This window comes from Poromitra crassiceps (genome assembly GCF_964638095.1).
Source record: "Poromitra crassiceps genome assembly, chromosome: 7".
Classification (NCBI taxonomy): Eukaryota; Metazoa; Chordata; class Actinopteri; order Beryciformes; family Melamphaidae; genus Poromitra; species Poromitra crassiceps.
Window position 1 is genome coordinate 37,217,625 of NC_139628.1, and position 17,694 is coordinate 37,235,318.

The 17,694-nt window shown below is 44.7% G+C and overlaps 1 protein-coding gene and 1 pseudogene across 4 annotated transcripts in view; one reads left to right on the forward strand and one right to left on the reverse strand.

Moving 5' to 3' along the window:
- Nucleotides 1–17,694, reverse strand: part of kcnip4a (potassium voltage-gated channel interacting protein 4a) — a gene marked incomplete at both ends in the record, with an annotated part of 256,584 nt that overhangs the window by 128,811 nt on the left and 110,079 nt on the right. The gene's annotated exons all lie outside the window — the stretch shown is intronic.
- On the forward strand, nt 12,731–14,446 carry LOC310780228 (protein GPR108 pseudogene; annotated as a pseudogene). Its single transcript has one exon. The product of its transcript is annotated as a protein GPR108 pseudogene (transcript).

Below are 17,694 nucleotides of genomic sequence, written 5' to 3' on the forward strand. Positions count from 1 at the left end.
TAACTCAAATCAACTCTCAATAACTGCCATCTAACTGCTATCTGAATGAATGTCTGCAAACCTGTTTATAGTTTTCGAATATACTACTGATTTTGTAATGATACAAAGCGGGTTGAAAAAGTGGCAGAGTGGAGTGTTCGTTGAAGGGTTATGATGTTGAAACTAGAATTTGCCACCTTGGGTATCTTTAGTGAAGATTCTGGCCTAGGCCCATGGACTATAAGGGCTCAGCTCTGTGCACAGTACAGGACACTTTTGGAGCAATAGCTGGTTACCACCTGCAAGAACAGAAAATTGGAATACAGTACTTATTTTAAGATTATGTATGTTACTACCACTACTATTAATAAACAACACAAGCTGCTACCTGCTTATATACTGTATCTAGTTTTAAGTTAAAGTTTATTATTTGTCTCAAGTGGGCAATTTGTGCGGCAGCAAGCATAAAACCACATAGCAAAACGTAAAAACATACAACAGCTGCAGTTACCTCCTCCTGCCAACAGCATTCAAGACTCAAATGGAGACAGGGATGAAGGAATCTGTTACTGTTTTTCATGGCCATAAAGGAACTTACAGTAAAGGTAGGCCAGATGGTAACAGCTCTAAGCTAAGACGATGGGCACTTTGTGAACGGATGGTCATAGCTTTATTAAGCACCTACTTGTTGAATATGTGATTCAAGCTACTGAACTGTTACTCCCAATATCTTACTTGCCACCTTCACGATCTTATCAAGGGCATTCTTCTCTTTGTTGCCAAGGCTGCCATAATGGCAGATAATAGAAAATGAGATAACAGACTCAACAAAAGCCGTATAGAACTGTGTTTATATATATATATATATATATATATATATATATATATATATAGTTAATTTGCAAAAACAGGTAACGCCATTCTTAAAAAGAACAAACATCTGTTTGATACTCCCTGGAGTGCACATAGAAAACATTATTGAGGTGATTTATGTGAAAATTATCAGATGAATATGTTTTAGTTATGATTGGCAAAAACAAATCCCAAAAATAAATAAATTACAGTATAAATACATCAATATATAAAATAAAATGATAAAAACGGAGATACCTGTTTTTGCAAATGAACTCTATATATATATATATATATATATACACACACACACAATATACACATATATACACGTATATATATATATATATATATATATACCTTATGGATTTTACGGATTCGAAAGGTACACGCTCTACTCGGTGAACCACCGTGGCGCCCGATTTTTGTTTTTATAATTATGTACAGTACTGGGGGTATCTACAGTATACACTCCTGGTACCGCTTCCACCACTACTATTACTACTAATCAATCATAATACCTACCTTTTTTTCGCCCCCTCTGCACGGCAGACAGGTAGGATCATCCAACAGCCTCTGAATGACAGGGGCTCAAAACTACGGTATAACAACCTTTTTTTCATCGGTCATTGTGTCTGCCTACATATACATTTGTGGCCTTTCCCCCAAATTAGTGATGGTTCTGTCATTCTGTGATGTTGCATACATTTCAAATCTGATGCTTGCAGTGCGCTACAGGGGCAGAAATTGATGCGCATCAAATGACGCGCGTCAAGTTTCACTCCGTGTGCGTTTCGGGCTTTAAAGACTATCAAATTTGCCTGCAATACTTTTCTGTCCCCCCCCCCACCTCTGTATTATTTTGAACCTATACAGTCACAGACAAGACTGTAATACGCACGCTGGCAGACTGCACCACCAGCATCCTGCCTTATTAGTTTCATATGCCTGTTTGTTCCATTGCACTAAAGTGGCCACTGTGCAGTGACAGGAACAATGGCGGAAGTGGAGATTGTCTACTGAGTGGATGCTCCACATCCTGTCAGGCTAATTCAGTTACAAAGCCTTCACACATCGGCAGCTGGGAATAATAAAAACCTGTGATTAACAGCGCCCGTGTCTTTCACCATGCTGAGACGAGGGAAATGCTCTCTACCAACTGCATGGTAAATGTCTCATAAAGTGCGGCACAGGATACGGGACTGGGCAATAAACGGTGGCGATAAAGTGGCAGGAACTGGAAATGAGATCTGATCAAGGTGTTCTAAAACTGAGATGGAAAGAGTTATTGTAAGTCGCTCTGCAGAACAGCATCTGCCATACGCCTAAATTATAAATTGTAGATCATAAATGGTTTAAGATGAGGTCCAAACTGCAGGTTCGAGTAGGGGCAGGAATGTACCAATGAAAAGGTGAAGCTATTCAATATACAATTTTTGGGCAATTGGGTGAGTTGAGTTTAAGTAAAACATGAAAATCCAATTATTATTTTTTACTGCTCGATAGCCCTTCATACTCTACTATATTTCCTCCTTTAAGAACAAGCAAGACACCATCAAAATCATCTTAGCATGTAAGAGGAATGGGAATATTACATGATGATAGAGGTAAGCGACCATGTGAGCAAACATGCATTGTAGCTCATGCGTAACTGATGACACAAAACTATGAATTAATAATCACACAGCAACCCTCCCCAATGTACAGTAGCTGATAAATACAACGGTAACACTTTATAATAACGTTCAGTAGTAAGTCATTTATAAGATATTAGTTAATGATGAACTAATCATTTACAAAACATTAATATACATTTGTAGATGATTAAGTTGGAAGTCATTAAACATTTTTACATTCCAACCTGTCTCTATACACATTTGTTAATCATGAACAAATGATGAGCAAATCATTAGTAAATGAAAAAAATCATTAACTAATTGCTTATAAATGACTTACTACTGAACGTTATTATGAAGTGTTACCAATACAACTTCCTTATCTTCCGTATTCCTCAACATCTTTCTTTAGCTTAAAGTTGAAATAACACTATAGCTGCTGAATTCAAATTTCTCTCCACAGTTGTAGATCAGAATGACCTTTCACCTTACCCGAGCTATTTCTAGAGCCGACTCGGCGGAGGTGTGCCTAACGGATCTAGGTTGAAATCCTGCTCATGAAATTTACATGAGGTTAACTTGACTGGCAACTGGAAATGCCTACGGTAGCTGAATTATGCATTGCATGGATAAATACCTCGCACAAACAATGTACTCGTTCCGTCCTTTTAGCACTTTGAGAAGATGTTTCTGTTCAATTTAATACCAACATAAACAGCGAACATCCCCCCCCCGGGGGCATGGTAATGGTATACACCTCGTCTGGAGAAGTCAAGTCGCCAACAGCATCGTCGCCATATTGATGCCGGCAGCTGTGGTTGTTAATGGGCGTGTTACGCGTTAAACCTGCCTTCATGTCCCCCAGTCATGCCTCATTGATTAGTCTACATAGGTGGATGTGAAACAGCATGCGGAGTGAGTGATTACCGTAACGTTGACGGTGGGGGTTACCAATCTGTGCAAGTCAACCATTATGGGAATGAAAGAGGTGATATTTTTCTTGCTGCTGTGTTAAATTCCCCAACCCCCATTCCCACCTCCCACCACCCACCACCCACCACCACCCCACCCGCCTACCATCGCCTTTGCTGAGAACATCCTGAGTGCAGGTGGAGACTGCTTGTCAGGTCGGTGCAGTTTCTGGATCATGATGCTGCCCCCCCCCCCCCCCCCCCCCGCCCGATAGGTCATCCTTCTCCCCGCAGTCTATGCGGGGCTATCAAATTAGTGCCACATTCCTGCATAACAACAAACAGACACACACACACACACACACACACACACACACACACACACACACACACACACAGCACCACACACAAACTCTGCCTGTCTTATTTATTTTTTGGTCTGTTTTGATTGTTAAAGCTATATCTCAAATATCCCAACGGAGGCGAGGCAGCATGGTGAAAAATCTGATTCAGTATACTTTTGTCTACGTCCACCCACCAAGTCCATAGGACAAAGACACGGGGTGAGTGCACTCCCAACTAACCTGAGGCGGGGATGGCTTCTCACACCCAGTCAGTAGGAGGCACTGTGGGCAGGGACAGCGTTGGCATGGTAGAATGCTTTTCACGGTTGCAGTGCACAACGCTGGAATCCCGCCCGTTTCTCCACAATTATGCGATAAATTTCCACTGCACTGTTTGCGGGAGTCAATTATAATTTCACACTCTGCAGGTTTACAAGCTTCGTTCGCAGCTCTAATGTGAGACCACCTCGCGGTGCTGCAGGCGCTGCCTGTTCGCCATGCCTTCATCACGGCAGTACAAGCCAGCAACATTCAAGTGTTGTCGATGCGTTCATTTGGAGGGAATTACAGGGGAATTCAGTGAGTGCAAAATGTGACCTGGTCATGTTTTCATTCTAGCTTAGTACTTGGACAAAGCATGCGCACCCACGCACACAAATGTACACACACACACACACACACACACACACGCACACACACACCCCACTTCGCCAAGAGTGTTTTCCACCCAGGGGAAGTTCAGCAGGGGGTGGGGGGAGGAGGGACTGCTGTGCCGTGTTATCCATCTCGAGTGGAGGACACACATCACTCTCTTAGCCTCGCCTCATCGCCCGTCATCTGCACTGCTCTCTAGGAATGCCCAGAGGGAGCGGGAGCGTCCAGGGTTTAGACACAGCCAGGACACACATCACTCTCTAGTCTCGGCTCATAGCCCGTCATTTGCACTGCTCTCTAGGAATGCCCAGAGGGAGCGGGAGCGTCCAGGGTTTAGACACAGCCTCAAAATATCACTCAGGCTCCACTCACGCCAAGCAGTTACACAACGGGAGAGGGACAATATTGTGCCGATGATCGTGATACTGACAGGGCAGCAATTATACCAAGGCCAAAAGGCCAGTGCTGTGGATGCCCCGTAGTGTGGCCGTAATGCCCCTTCTGAAATTAACTAGCCACAAGGTCAGTTTGGCATGCCCTGTTTTAAACAGGCTGTTATGCCCTTAAGACAGTTGTGGATTTACTCATTTTAGCGTCTCTGGACATCAACAGTAGTGAGAGATTTCTCCCACTCCCACAAGGAACAGGGCTAAATTGTAGCATCTACCAATAGGCAGAGGCCGTGAGGTGTTTAGGGGACATTTGTCATTTGTAGCTACAGAAAATAACCTGGGTTACACTTAGTGCACGTTCACACCATACGCCAAAGCAACGCCAAAGTCACGCCGTTTCAATTCAGCATCCTTGTTAACAGGCGAGTCCGTTCACACCGGCCGCACGCCACGCCACGCCACGCTGACACCACACCAAAGCCACGCTGATCTGATAGTTTCAGCATCTGTTCTATTTTCCAAGCGTCCCGCACGCTGATCCTGAGCTGCCAGGCAGGCAGTCAATGCAATTTGTGAGGGGTGGGAGGGGCCAGAGCAGCAGCTGGCCGCTGAGGAAAAGAGAGTGTTTCTGGTGTGACCGCTTTGGCGTCAGATCAGCTTGAGTCTGCTTCAAGCTTCAGTTGGGCATGGCTTTGGCCTCAGATCAGCTTGAGTCTGCTTCAAGCTTCAGTTGGGCATGGCTTTGGCGTCTGGTGTGTCCGGCCACTTAGCCCTTGTTCACACAGGACGCTGAACGCAAGTAGAGCTGAAGCTTGAGGCAGGCACAGGCTGAGCTGACGCCTAACCGTTCACACAAGAAGATTCTCTTTTCCTCTCAGCGCCTCCTCGGCATGCCTTGAACCTGCCCACAACTCCCATTAACTTCATGTCTGGCAGCTTCAAGCTTCACGCGTCACACCTGGAAAATAGGACTGAATCCTGAACGATCGCTCCAGCGCGGATTCAGCATGATGTGGGGCTGGTGTGAACGGTGTCATCTATTAACAAGGACGCCAAAATGAAACTGCATGGCTTCAGCGTGGCTTTGGCGTTGCTTCGGCATATAGTGTGTTATCATGTGTTACGTGGACATGTAACTAACTTTGCAGTCTGAGCCATCTTACCGCACATATGCGCTGTATCACACTATTGCACTGGATTTATAGGATTAGGATATTTATTTTGTTGAGGAAAAATGACTGGAAAATGTATTTTAATAACCATTGGTTTTGGCCTTGGTGCCCTATATTTTATACATGATGCCCCAATAAATTCGTATTTATCAAAGGCCAAAGTGGCCTTGCCGCATACTGACTGAATCAAGCCAGTTAGAAAATGAAATAAGCTCCTTTATCCAACTGCTTTTAACTCACAAACACCCCAATCATGCAGTTACATTGACAGGGCAGCAGGTTGGTGTAGTGAGTAAGGAGCCCCTTCAACCAAAGGAGTCCCTATTTCAGCGAGTGTCCGCCCCGCTGAAATTCACTTTATCAAGGCAGTAAACTCCTCCCTCCCAGCTGCAGTAACGTCGTTGTCTAGCTGACCCTGTGCTCTGAAGGCCAAAAAGAGAATTTTCTCACGGAGATCAAGAATGTATCACATCACATCACATCTGACATTGCTACTACCTGTGATTAGCATTTCATAACCTGGAAGTCATACATGATGCGGCCCTGCTGAAACTCTCCACAAAGAGTTAAAGGCGGCGTCCCACAATGCAGGCGAGGTAAGCGTCATAAAAAAAAAACCTTCAATGGCCAATCACAGCCCTGCACTGCATCTGGGCCTGGGTCAATAGCCAATCGATGAAATTCATTTTCCATCTTCATAGTTGGGCAACAGAAATTGACCAAATTCATTTGAGGACATATAGGATTTGATAAGAATTGAACAGAGGGGGAAATTACCAAGGTCTGAGGGGACGCAGTCTGTGCCTGTGAATTCTCCAACCCCCATCACACTGTAGAGCAGGGTGCTTAACCCCCATCACACTGTAGAGCAGGGTGCTCAACCCCCATCACACTGTAGAGCAGGGTGCTTAACCCCCATCACACTGTAGAGCAGGGTGCTTAACCCCCATCACACTGAAGAGCAGGGTGCTTAACCCCCATCACACTGTAGAGCAGGGTGCTTAACCCCCATCACACTGTAGAGCAGGGTGCTCAACCCCCATCACACTGTAGAGCAGGGTGCTTAACCCCCATCACACTGTAGAGCAGGGTGCTTAACCTCCATCACACTGTAGAGCAGGGTGCTTAACTCCCATCACACTGTAGAGCAGGGTGCTTAACCCCCATCACACTGTAGAGCAGGGTGCTTAACCTCCATCACACTGTAGAGCAGGGTGCTTAACCCCCATCACACTGTAGAGCAGGGTGCTTAACCCCCATCACACTGTAGAGCAGGGTGCTTAACTCCCATCACACTGTAGAGCAGGGTGCTTAACCCCCATCACACTGTAGAGCAGGGTGCTTAACCCCCATCACACTGTAGAGCAGGGTGCTTAACTCCCATCACACTGTAGAGCAGGGTGCTTAACCCCCATCACACTGTAGAGCAGGGTGCTTAACCCCCATCACACTGTAGAGCAGGGTGCTTAACCCCCATCACACTGTAGAGCAGGGTGCTTAACCCCCATCACACTGTAGAGCAGGGTGCTTAACCCCCATCACACTGTAGAGCAGGGTGCTTAACTCCCATCACACTGTAGAGCAGGGTGCTTAACCCCCATCACACTGTAGAGCAGGGTGCTTAACCCCCATCACACTGTAGAGCAGGGTGCTTAACCCCCATCACACTGTAGAGCAGGGTGCTTAACCTCCATCACACTGTAGAGCAGGGTGCTTAACCCCCATCACACTGTAGAGTAGGGCTGGGACGGATCAGAAAACCCACGGATCGGATCGCGTGACGGATTTTGAGCCACGGATCACGGATTTTTCGGATCAGCAAAAAAAATATATATAGGCTATATCAGATTTTTTCTCTCAAAATTAGATTTTCGATTTGAATTTTTAATACTATTATACTTCTCTAACCATTTGTTGCCCTGCACAGCTCAAAAAATATTTTTTTCTCATGACACAATTTATGCTTTTACTCTGAAGGCAAAACAACCCAACTTCCTGTTTTAGGTGGCACTGCGCCTAACTTCCTGGCTGTTGCGTGCTAACGTAGTCACATGACACGGGTACAGACCAGACCGGGTGAGTCTGGAAACATAACGTTGATGCTACGTTAAGCTACTCGGTGGCCCCACGTGTTGTTTTGTTGTTATGTGTCCAAGGCAACATTTCACCGTCCGGTGATATGTGTTCATGAAACGTGTGCGCGCGTGTGTGTGTGTGTGTGTGTGTGTGTGTGTGTGTGTGTGTGTGTGTGCGTGTGCGTGTTGTGGCTCTCGCTGTGCAGCGCGCAACATGCTGCTCGCATTCCTGTGCTTTTTCAGAGGTGTTGAAATAAATTTGCTGTCTTTAGTAGCCACTAGCCACAGCCTTCAGAGAGACTTTACAGCGAAGGGATGAGGAAGCTCACTTGTGCATGCCATGATGATGCCTGTCTGTGTCTGGCGTTCTCATACACTAACGTTAAACGTTAAATGACCACGCGGACCACGACGTTCCGAACCGTGTGCCGAACCGTGGGGGCTGATCCGTACGGGTCACGGATTATCCGTGATCCGTCCCAGCCCTACTGTAGAGCAGGGTGCTTAACCCCCATCACACTGTAGAGCAGGGTGCTTAACCCCCATCACACTGTAGAGCAGGGTGCTTAACCCCCATCACACTGTAGAGCAGGGTGCTTTGGGTCTATTCTAATAATTCACATTTCACTTCACTCGATCAAGTTTCAAGGCATTGCATTCAGTGAATTGGAAAAGCCTTGTGTAACACAGCATCAAATGTGTCAACATCAACCAGTACAGAGCCAGCGTAATTTACACTGAACATAGAGTTCATAGCAGTACTCCTCATTATGTATGGCTCCTTCGTGGCAACCATCTGTCCTTGTCTCCTCCAGGACTGAAGAAATCACTCGGTCAGTCAGAAAACATGCTTCCCTGTTTTCTGCACTTTAATCATGGCCTGCACTTCGGGGCGGAAGGGAACTGGTGGGAATAGCGTGATCCCCCCCACGTGCTACGTCCTGCCGGTTAAAGCTCCCCGCTGTCAGGTGAAAAGAAGCGGCTGGCAACTGTGCATGTGTCGGAGGAAGCATGGTGCTAGTCTATGGCTCTCCCCAGATCGGCAGACGGTGCAGCAGGGGGGGAAATGGCCAAGTACAATTGGGGAGAAAATGGGGGGGAAATCAGAGAAAATGGAGAGTATATACAGTATATATATATATATATATATATATATATATATATATATAGAGAGAGAGAGAGAGAGAGAAAGAGAGAGAGACAATTGACAGACACAAGGGCTAACCGTGAAATAATAATGAGAGCATAACTGTGTTGAAAGTGAATAGGCAAGCCTGTTTCCTGTCTATGTGCAGTTGGTCTCTCTATGTAAGACGAGTGGAGTCATGCTGAGGCCATGAATAAGACATCAAAGAAAGGCACTTACAATGATCTCGAGAAAAATCTAAGCGAAGACACGGCATGGGCTCAACTTCAAAACAGTGTAAGCCAACTAAACCCACATGCATCTGGAATGGGATTTGTCTACGTTTTAATGATGATTGAATTATTGACGTAACCTGACCGAGCGCGTAATCTCATCATTACAAAAGGAAACGGTGCCCCGCTGACACCCTCTGAAGAATACATCATCACCAATTCATACTCTTGCCACAAGCTCCAAACTGCTTTGACCCGCAATCAACAGAATGCACCTGACTTTGCTGATGTACTGTCTGTGTATGAATGCAGGCAGAGAGACCTTTGAGACAGGCTGACAGCCCACGTGTGCACAAGTCCCCTAGAAATGTAGAGGGGTTTTTACACTGTTCTGTCAAAGCAGAACACAGCAGCAGCCACGCCACTATATTAACCCACACACCGCCCCCACCATCTCAATGACAGGCAGCACGCCAGACTAAAGCCACCGCAGCAGCCATCTGCTGTGGAAAAACCACTGACTGCTCCCTCAGAGCCAGCGAGAAGACCACCCGACATGTCGTGTACACGCAAATGTATATACCGTATAGAGACAAATGCGGAGGAGACGATTCTATTCCTAGTCTTCTTATCTTCCGAATGAACAGTTGTCTGGCGTTTGTTTAAGGCGTCTGTCTGGCAAGTTGTGTTGTTCAATTCACAGGACATCATACATATAAACAGTCAGCAAGCGTGCAAAGGGAACTCACATTAACTTTCACTGCCCTACTCATTCAGTTTGATAGCCCATTATAATCACTGCGGTTGTTGACTAATGAGACTTGCAAAGCAGAGGCTATCAGTATTAGTGTATTAGCATATTAGGATACCGTTAACCCGTGCGTGGGTTGTAAAACAGTGGTCGGCAATCAGAGGAGCCCGAACGTGAGGTGACTACCTAGTGAGGGGCTAACAGGCAATGTACACCAGATGTGTTACGGGTGCGGCCTCCAACCTCTTGCATACTCTCTTTCCTCCATTCTCCATAGTAGTAAACACAATCGGAAAGTTCTGATTGTGTTTACCACTTCCTGTGACTCATAGACCTAGTCTGACTCGTATGTGAGTCAAACTAGGTTTGACCAGGTGAGTCAGACTAGTTTGAGCAGGTAAAACAGCCGGCGGTTTGAACAAGAAGTCGTGACACAATGGGTAAAGTGGGTGGGGCTACATAAGGTGAATAGTAATGAGCTAGCACAACTACTGTACACCTGCTGCTTTAATCCATCAGAGTTTGAGAACTTTAGCTTGAGGACATCTCAAGCTGAAGGGAGAGACTGCCTGTCCATATCAAACCTCCTAAAACCCTTCACTCCCACATTAGTCCTGAGCTTTGGCGCACCATCCACAGAGTCTATTTTAGCCTGTCCCAGCTTGCAACGGTCAGAGTCATGGAGTGCATTGATCGTTTTGTTAAAAGGACAAGTAATTGTGGGCGAATGCTGTGCTCGGGTTGCCTCTGGCTTCTTCAAGACCGATTTGTCTGGTTGTCACTTGAGGCCCGGGGCCTAGAACTCTCTGTTTTGGGCAAGAAAGGGGCTTGAAGGGAGACGTGATCTCCTCGTGACGTGACGAGTGCCTCCACCCGCCTGTTTGTGTGTTTGATGGTTGATTAGTGAGGGTATATGTTCCTGCGTGTACTACAGAGTAACGTTAGTGAGGGTATATGTTCCTGCGTGTACTACAGAGTAACGCAGAGGGTATATGTTCCTGCGTGTACTACAGAGTAACGTTAGTGAGGGTATATGTTCCTGCGTGTACTACAGAGTAACGTTAGTGAGGGTATATGTTCCTGCGTGTACTACAGAGTAACGCAGAGGGTATATGTTCCTGCGTGTACTACAGAGTAACGTTAGTGAGGGTATATGTTCCTGCGTGTACTACAGAGTAACGCAGAGGGTATATGTTCCTGCGTGTACTACAGAGTAACGTTAGTGAGGGTATATGTTCCTGCGTGTACTACAGAGTAACGTTAGTGAGGGTATATGTTCCTGCGTGTACTACAGAGTAACGCAGAGGGTATATGTTCCTGCGTGTACTACAGAGTAACGTTAGTGAGGGTATATGTTCCTGCGTGTACTACAGAGTAACGTTAGTGAGGGTATATGTTCCTGCGTGTACTACAGAGTAACGCAACACAGACCATCGATAATGAGCACCCCCCCCCCCCCACCCTCCCTGTTGGAGTGTATTTTGTGTTCTCCGTCCTTTTACAGCATAATGTTTCAGACATGGTGTCTCACTGGAGTTCAGCTTCACAGGAATGGAATCTGTTTTTCTCATGTCAATAAAATGAGCCGATAGATCATTTGTGCACCGATTTATCGGTCGTACTACATCGGCACCGACCAATGATATTCGCCTTGTTGACTGCCATGGGCGACGTTAGGCCTGGGCATCGGGGGCTATAGCCCAGAATATTTTATTAATAGCCCTGGATCTTTCTTTTTCTTATTTTTTTCAAAGAAGAATAACCTTGGCCCCGAGATCTATTCATCTCTCATCCATGCCTTAAAGCTTTATTGTATTTAATTACCTACTACTTTGTACTTGTATTTGATGGTATGTTAAGTGTCTCTTTGTATCGAAAGTATTATTGGGGATGGGAGGGACAGTTTTATTGTAGTTTTCTGTGTTTTTCTATGTGAATGTTCTGTTAATTCAAATGTACAAAAAGCCAATAAACATAGTATTGGAAAAGAAAATGCTTTAAAGCCCTCAAAATAATATGATACATAACATTTTGCTTCCTCTCTCTGTGCAAGTAACCTTTAAAGAAGGAAGAGAGACAAGTCTCATCACAGCGTTCAAATTTTGCATTGGGGCTAGACTTTGGGAACAGTTCTATTTTAGTGAATGGGGCAGGCATGGAAAGTACCACTATACTGTAAACCATCATATCTCTTGTTGTTTCACCTTTGATTGAAAAATGCTTACACAGATTGCAAAATTTGAATGCTGTGATGTGAGTGATGTATTTTCCTTCTTTATAGGTTCCTTGTCTGTCAATCAAGTCTAATGCTGAAGTTTAACAAATTCATCAATTTGCTATGGGGACTGCCTGGAACCCTCTCAAGAACCCCATGGTGGTCCCCGGACCCCACTTTTAAAACCACTGATCTACTTTCTCAATATTAATCTCTAATTGCTTGAAAATTGTGCATTTACCTGTTGGACTGGTGACATCATCACTGATGACATCATCGATTGGCTGGAGTGACTTATGACAGACACTGATAATGTCAGACATTGTGGCATCATCAGTGATGTCATAACTTCTTCCCTGCATAGGCTATAAGCAGGACCGCGGACAATCAACGCAGTTAGCAAGGTGGTGATGGCTGTGACACATAGCACAGGTTTGGTTGTGGCTGGATTGTTACTCCTGCTGGCTGGATGCAATGCAAGGATACACAAACTCACCCTCAAGAATGATACCCGGTTTGTCGTCCACCTCAACACTTTTGGTTTCTACGCTAACGGGACTCTGGATGTCAACCTGCATTCTCTGCGCCTCCGAGACGTGGACTACAATAAGAATCCGGTGAACTACAATATGAACCCTGTTGGTTTCAGTCTCTCCAAGTCTTGTTACACAGCAGAGGAGACGGAGACAAAATGTCCACTCATCACTCCGTCGAGTCAGACACCCAACAACAAGCCTGCCATCCTTTTTATCACTGATATCAAAAAGCTCCGTGTCGATGTGACATCTTTTGGTGTACAAGACAATGTCCTGACAGCAAAACCTTGGACAAAGGCGCCGCCTCCCAAAGACAAAAATGTTAGGACGAGTGGAGATATTGCTCCTGGTCCTTCTAATAAACCAGCACCAGGTCCTGCTAAGCCAGAGGAATCAAATGATGACAATACGGTGAAGGACAAAAGGGCAGATGGCAAATTGCAGCCAGAACCTCCAGTAGAAGGTGTTAAGAAAGTGGCCGTGGTGGACAAGGTATTCCAGCTGGAGAAGACCAACCATCTTTTCAGTTTAGCTCTGGACAAAATTGATGACTCCTACAACTTCAGCTTCCACATGAAGTTTGGCTTGCTGGCTGAGGGTCTGTACAACCTGAACTTTCACTACTGTCAAAACATGCATCCTGGCTACCAGTTGCCCTACTCTTTCATTGTGGAAATAACAGAGAAGAATCCCGGTGGCTACCTGTCTGCAGGAGAAATTCCCCTTTCCCGTCTTTACATATCGATGGGTGGAGTCTTCTTCACAGCTGCCATGGTCTGGGTGTACACACTCATGAAGAACAGCTACAGTGTGTTTAAGATTCACTGGCTCATGGCAGCCCTGCTCTTCACCAAATCCATCTCTTTGCTCTTCCATAGTATCAACTATCGCTTTATCAACACAGAGGGCCATCCTATTGAAGCCTGGGCCGTCGTGTATTATATCACACATGTGTTTAAGGGTGCTCTGCTGTTCTTCACGCTGGCACTGATCGGCACTGGCTGGGCCTTTATTAAATGCATCCTGTCGGACAAGGAAAAGACTATCTTCATGATTGTCATCCCTCTACAGGTCCTTGCTAATGTCGCCTACATCGTCATTGAGTCGACAGAGGAAGGTTCCAGCGAGTACGCTGTCTGGAAGGCGATCTTTGTTCTGGGTGACCTCATCTGCTGCGGAGCCATCCTCTTCCCCATTGTCTGGTCTATCCATCACCTACAAGTGGCCTCCGACACTGACGGCAAAGCTGCCATGAACCTGGAGAAGCTCAAGCTCTTCCGGCATTACTATGTGATGGTTCTGTGTTATATCTACTTCACGAGGATCATAGCCATTCTGCTGAAGTTGACTATGCCTTTCCAGTGGCAGTGGTGCTATGAGTTTCTGGTGGAGGTGTCTACTCTGATCTTTTTCGTGTTGACCGGCTACATGTTCCGACCAGCGTCCAATAACCCCTACCTGCAGCTTCCCCAGGACGAGGAGGATGTCGCGATGGATGAAATAGTGACTGAGTCAGGTGTGTTGGAGGGAATATCTAAAGTCAAGAAGACGTCTAAAGAATTTGAGTGTCAGAAAGAGTCCACCTTGTGAATGTGAATCTGCATCTTTTGGGATGGACTCACTAAACATCCCCAGACCAGCTGGTATGAAGGGGTGCACACGGACCAAGGCTCCCCATCACACAAACAGCTTTCCTTTGAAACTCTGTAAATGGGTTGGTCTGGCTATGAGGAAGAAAAAAAAAACTTGTTGGACTTGCTGTCCATTTCCTAGAACACTCCAGAGAGGCACTATTTCTCTCTCTCTTACTCTCTTGCGCTCTCTATAAAGTAGTGTTGTCACGATACCAAAATTGTCACTTCGACACCGATACCAAGTTTAATATCACGACACTTATACGATACGATACTTGAAATTTAAATGGTATTTCTGCAAAAACAAGACTAGGCAAAATCTAGTATATGCCAGGCAGCATGTGTGTTACTGATGACATCACTGATGATGTCATCCATTTTCTGGCTGCCTGGCAAAAATATTGCCAGGCATCGGCAGGTATCGGCGTCGGCCAAATTATCATTTTAAACATCAGAATCTGTATCAGCCCAGAATTTCACAATCGGTGCATCCCTAATTTGACTGTAAATTCACATGTTATGCCTACTTGAACACTCCTCCACTCGTGTATATATTGTATATTGGACTGCACTTGCAATGTTGTGATTGTCTTTTTGCTGTTTTTCCTTTTTCTTTATCTCTGAATATTGACATGTCCACTACACTGCATAATGACACCAAGACAAATTCCTTGTATGTAATCTTGCATACTGTGGCAATAAAAGTGATTCTAATTCTAATAATTTGCTCTTCACTTTGTTGAGGTGAATTAGTGTGGCAGCTAATGTGAGAACACATTTAAAAGTTCCATGTGTTTTTTTTGGGACAAAACTGCTTTTGCAGTCAACTTGAAAAACTAAAAGGAAGCCTCGCCAGGTAGAGTTAACAGCATGACTTGCCCAGGCAAATCACTTCATTAGTATAACCTGTTGAAAACATCATTCATGTTGCCAATACCATCCTCGTTATGAAATCACATAAAAAGCTCATCTAGCCTATCATCGCCCTCTAATGTGTCCACTCTCTTTAGCCTTTTCACTGCGGTTGCTGTAAGCTCTGCATCTAGTCAGCCATTACTGAACAGAGCCAATTCTTCATGTGTAATGGGGTCCTCCATTAAACATGAACCTGGAAGGTACAGTCATTTAGCTTGGCGCCATCACTTCCACGGACCAGCAACAGATGCTCCAAGATATATGGCCTATATGTGCCGCGCAGACAAAAAGATAAAATACGCTAAATAGATTTACACCAAGAGGAAAATCGAATAGAAATGGGGGGGAAAAGGAATAGAGTTGAAACGGACTCCCTTCTCTGGTTCAGAAAAACAACTGTTCTGTGGAACATAAGGTGAAGTCATTAATTACTACCATGACCAAAACTTAACACCTGCTGCTTTCTCCAGTGTAGCGCCTGGTTTAAGACCAATTAAAATCAAGTCAGTTGCAGTTTTAATTAGAATTAATTGGAATTAGAATACCAGATGCAACCATATTCACACAAGCTGCATCACGCCGCAAGTGAGGGAGCAGACTGATCTGGCATGATTCCTATTGGTCAAAGGATCTTTTTTTTTAAATATTTAATCAAACCAATAATTTTACATTTGAAAGAGAGTAATTATCAAATGGAACACTCATTTATTTCTCTTTCCTACAGAGGTTAAAAAAATAGAAATCAATAATGATAAATAAATAAATGAATAAAAATCAAACTTCTAAATAGTATTTAAATATCATCGTTCGTGTGACCAGCTTATCATCCGTGACAAACTGCCTCAGAATGATCCTCCACTGGGCGGTCCATATGGCAGCAGGGATTCCCACTGAGCTAATTACAGAAGAATGTGCTTAGCCTAGTTGTCACTAAACAAATGTACTGCACACCATGTCAGGTACAGTTGTTAGTTGTTACTCAATTAGTTTGGCCACTTTGCTGCGGTACTGCTGCGGTACTGCCACAGCGGTAAAAGTGGGGGCTTTTCTTCTTCTTCTGTGGTGTTTTATGGCAGATCGCATCATTTTTGTTGCATTACCTCCTTCTTCTGGATTCCACGGTTTCCCTACATTCTGTCCCTCTACTCTCACTCCAGCTCCAAGCGCCACCTCCGACTCAGTGGGGGCGTTTGTTATTGAAATGTTTCTTTTTTGTTCTTTACAAAAGCACCCCCCCCACACACACACTGCTGCCATGGCAGCACACTGAGCACAGCAAATCAAATTAGTTGAGTAACATCTGTAAACGCATAAACCAAAACAAAGCAAAGCACTTGACTGAAGACATGGATCTTGTAAAAAAGACTTGTAGTAAGAGGCGAAATGTTGGGTTCTATCTGTATAATTACATTTTCTCTATGTATATAATATGCATGCATTTGGCTTCTAATCTGTCAGAGAGCTATAAAGCCAGTTGATTATTATCACCATTAATAATGACCCTGTTGGGGGCTTTTGATATATCTTGAAACCAAAAAGCAACGGTAAAATAAAAAGATAAAATGAAATAAAATTAAATATAATATAATTTATTGCATCTAAATGGAAAACATGTGCTGAGGAGGTACTATGCAGGACCAAGCAATACCAGACATATTTCAAAAGCAAGGGCTGCTGCCCACTAAACCATGGCACACTACCCTATCAAAACCTATATGAGTGTCAGATTACATACACAATGACATCAAACATGGCACAGCAACGCAGCCTCCAACCAGATTGAAACTCCACACCACTACCCTAGCAGGGCCGACAACATCAGCCTCCAGAACAGGGCCTTGTCTGGGATGGCATTGTCTTTCAGTGCATTGTGGGATATACTGCAGCCAGCCACCCAGGGCGTTCTCTGGCACTCTCTGTTTGCCCTATAGCTATAAAGTCACCGCTCATCATCAGACAGCTAACCTGAAGAGCCAGCCTCCAAATCAGCATCCTAATGACAATTTTAAGCAAAATTCAAATACAATTTCAAAATAGACAATCTGAGCTCGGAGGAGGAGGTCAAGTCTGGCAATATGATCATTTGATTGCATAATGACCAACCTCAACCTTTCACAATGAAGTATTTCACAATCATGGCGATAATACATTATCCCCAACCCTGATTTCATTACAGCTGATAAATGCAAACCACGTGCATGCATAAATGTGTTCAACACCGGGCTACAACGTAACCATTTGTAATGAAGTCACCTCAGGCAGTTCTATGTTCAAACTAGAAATAACCAC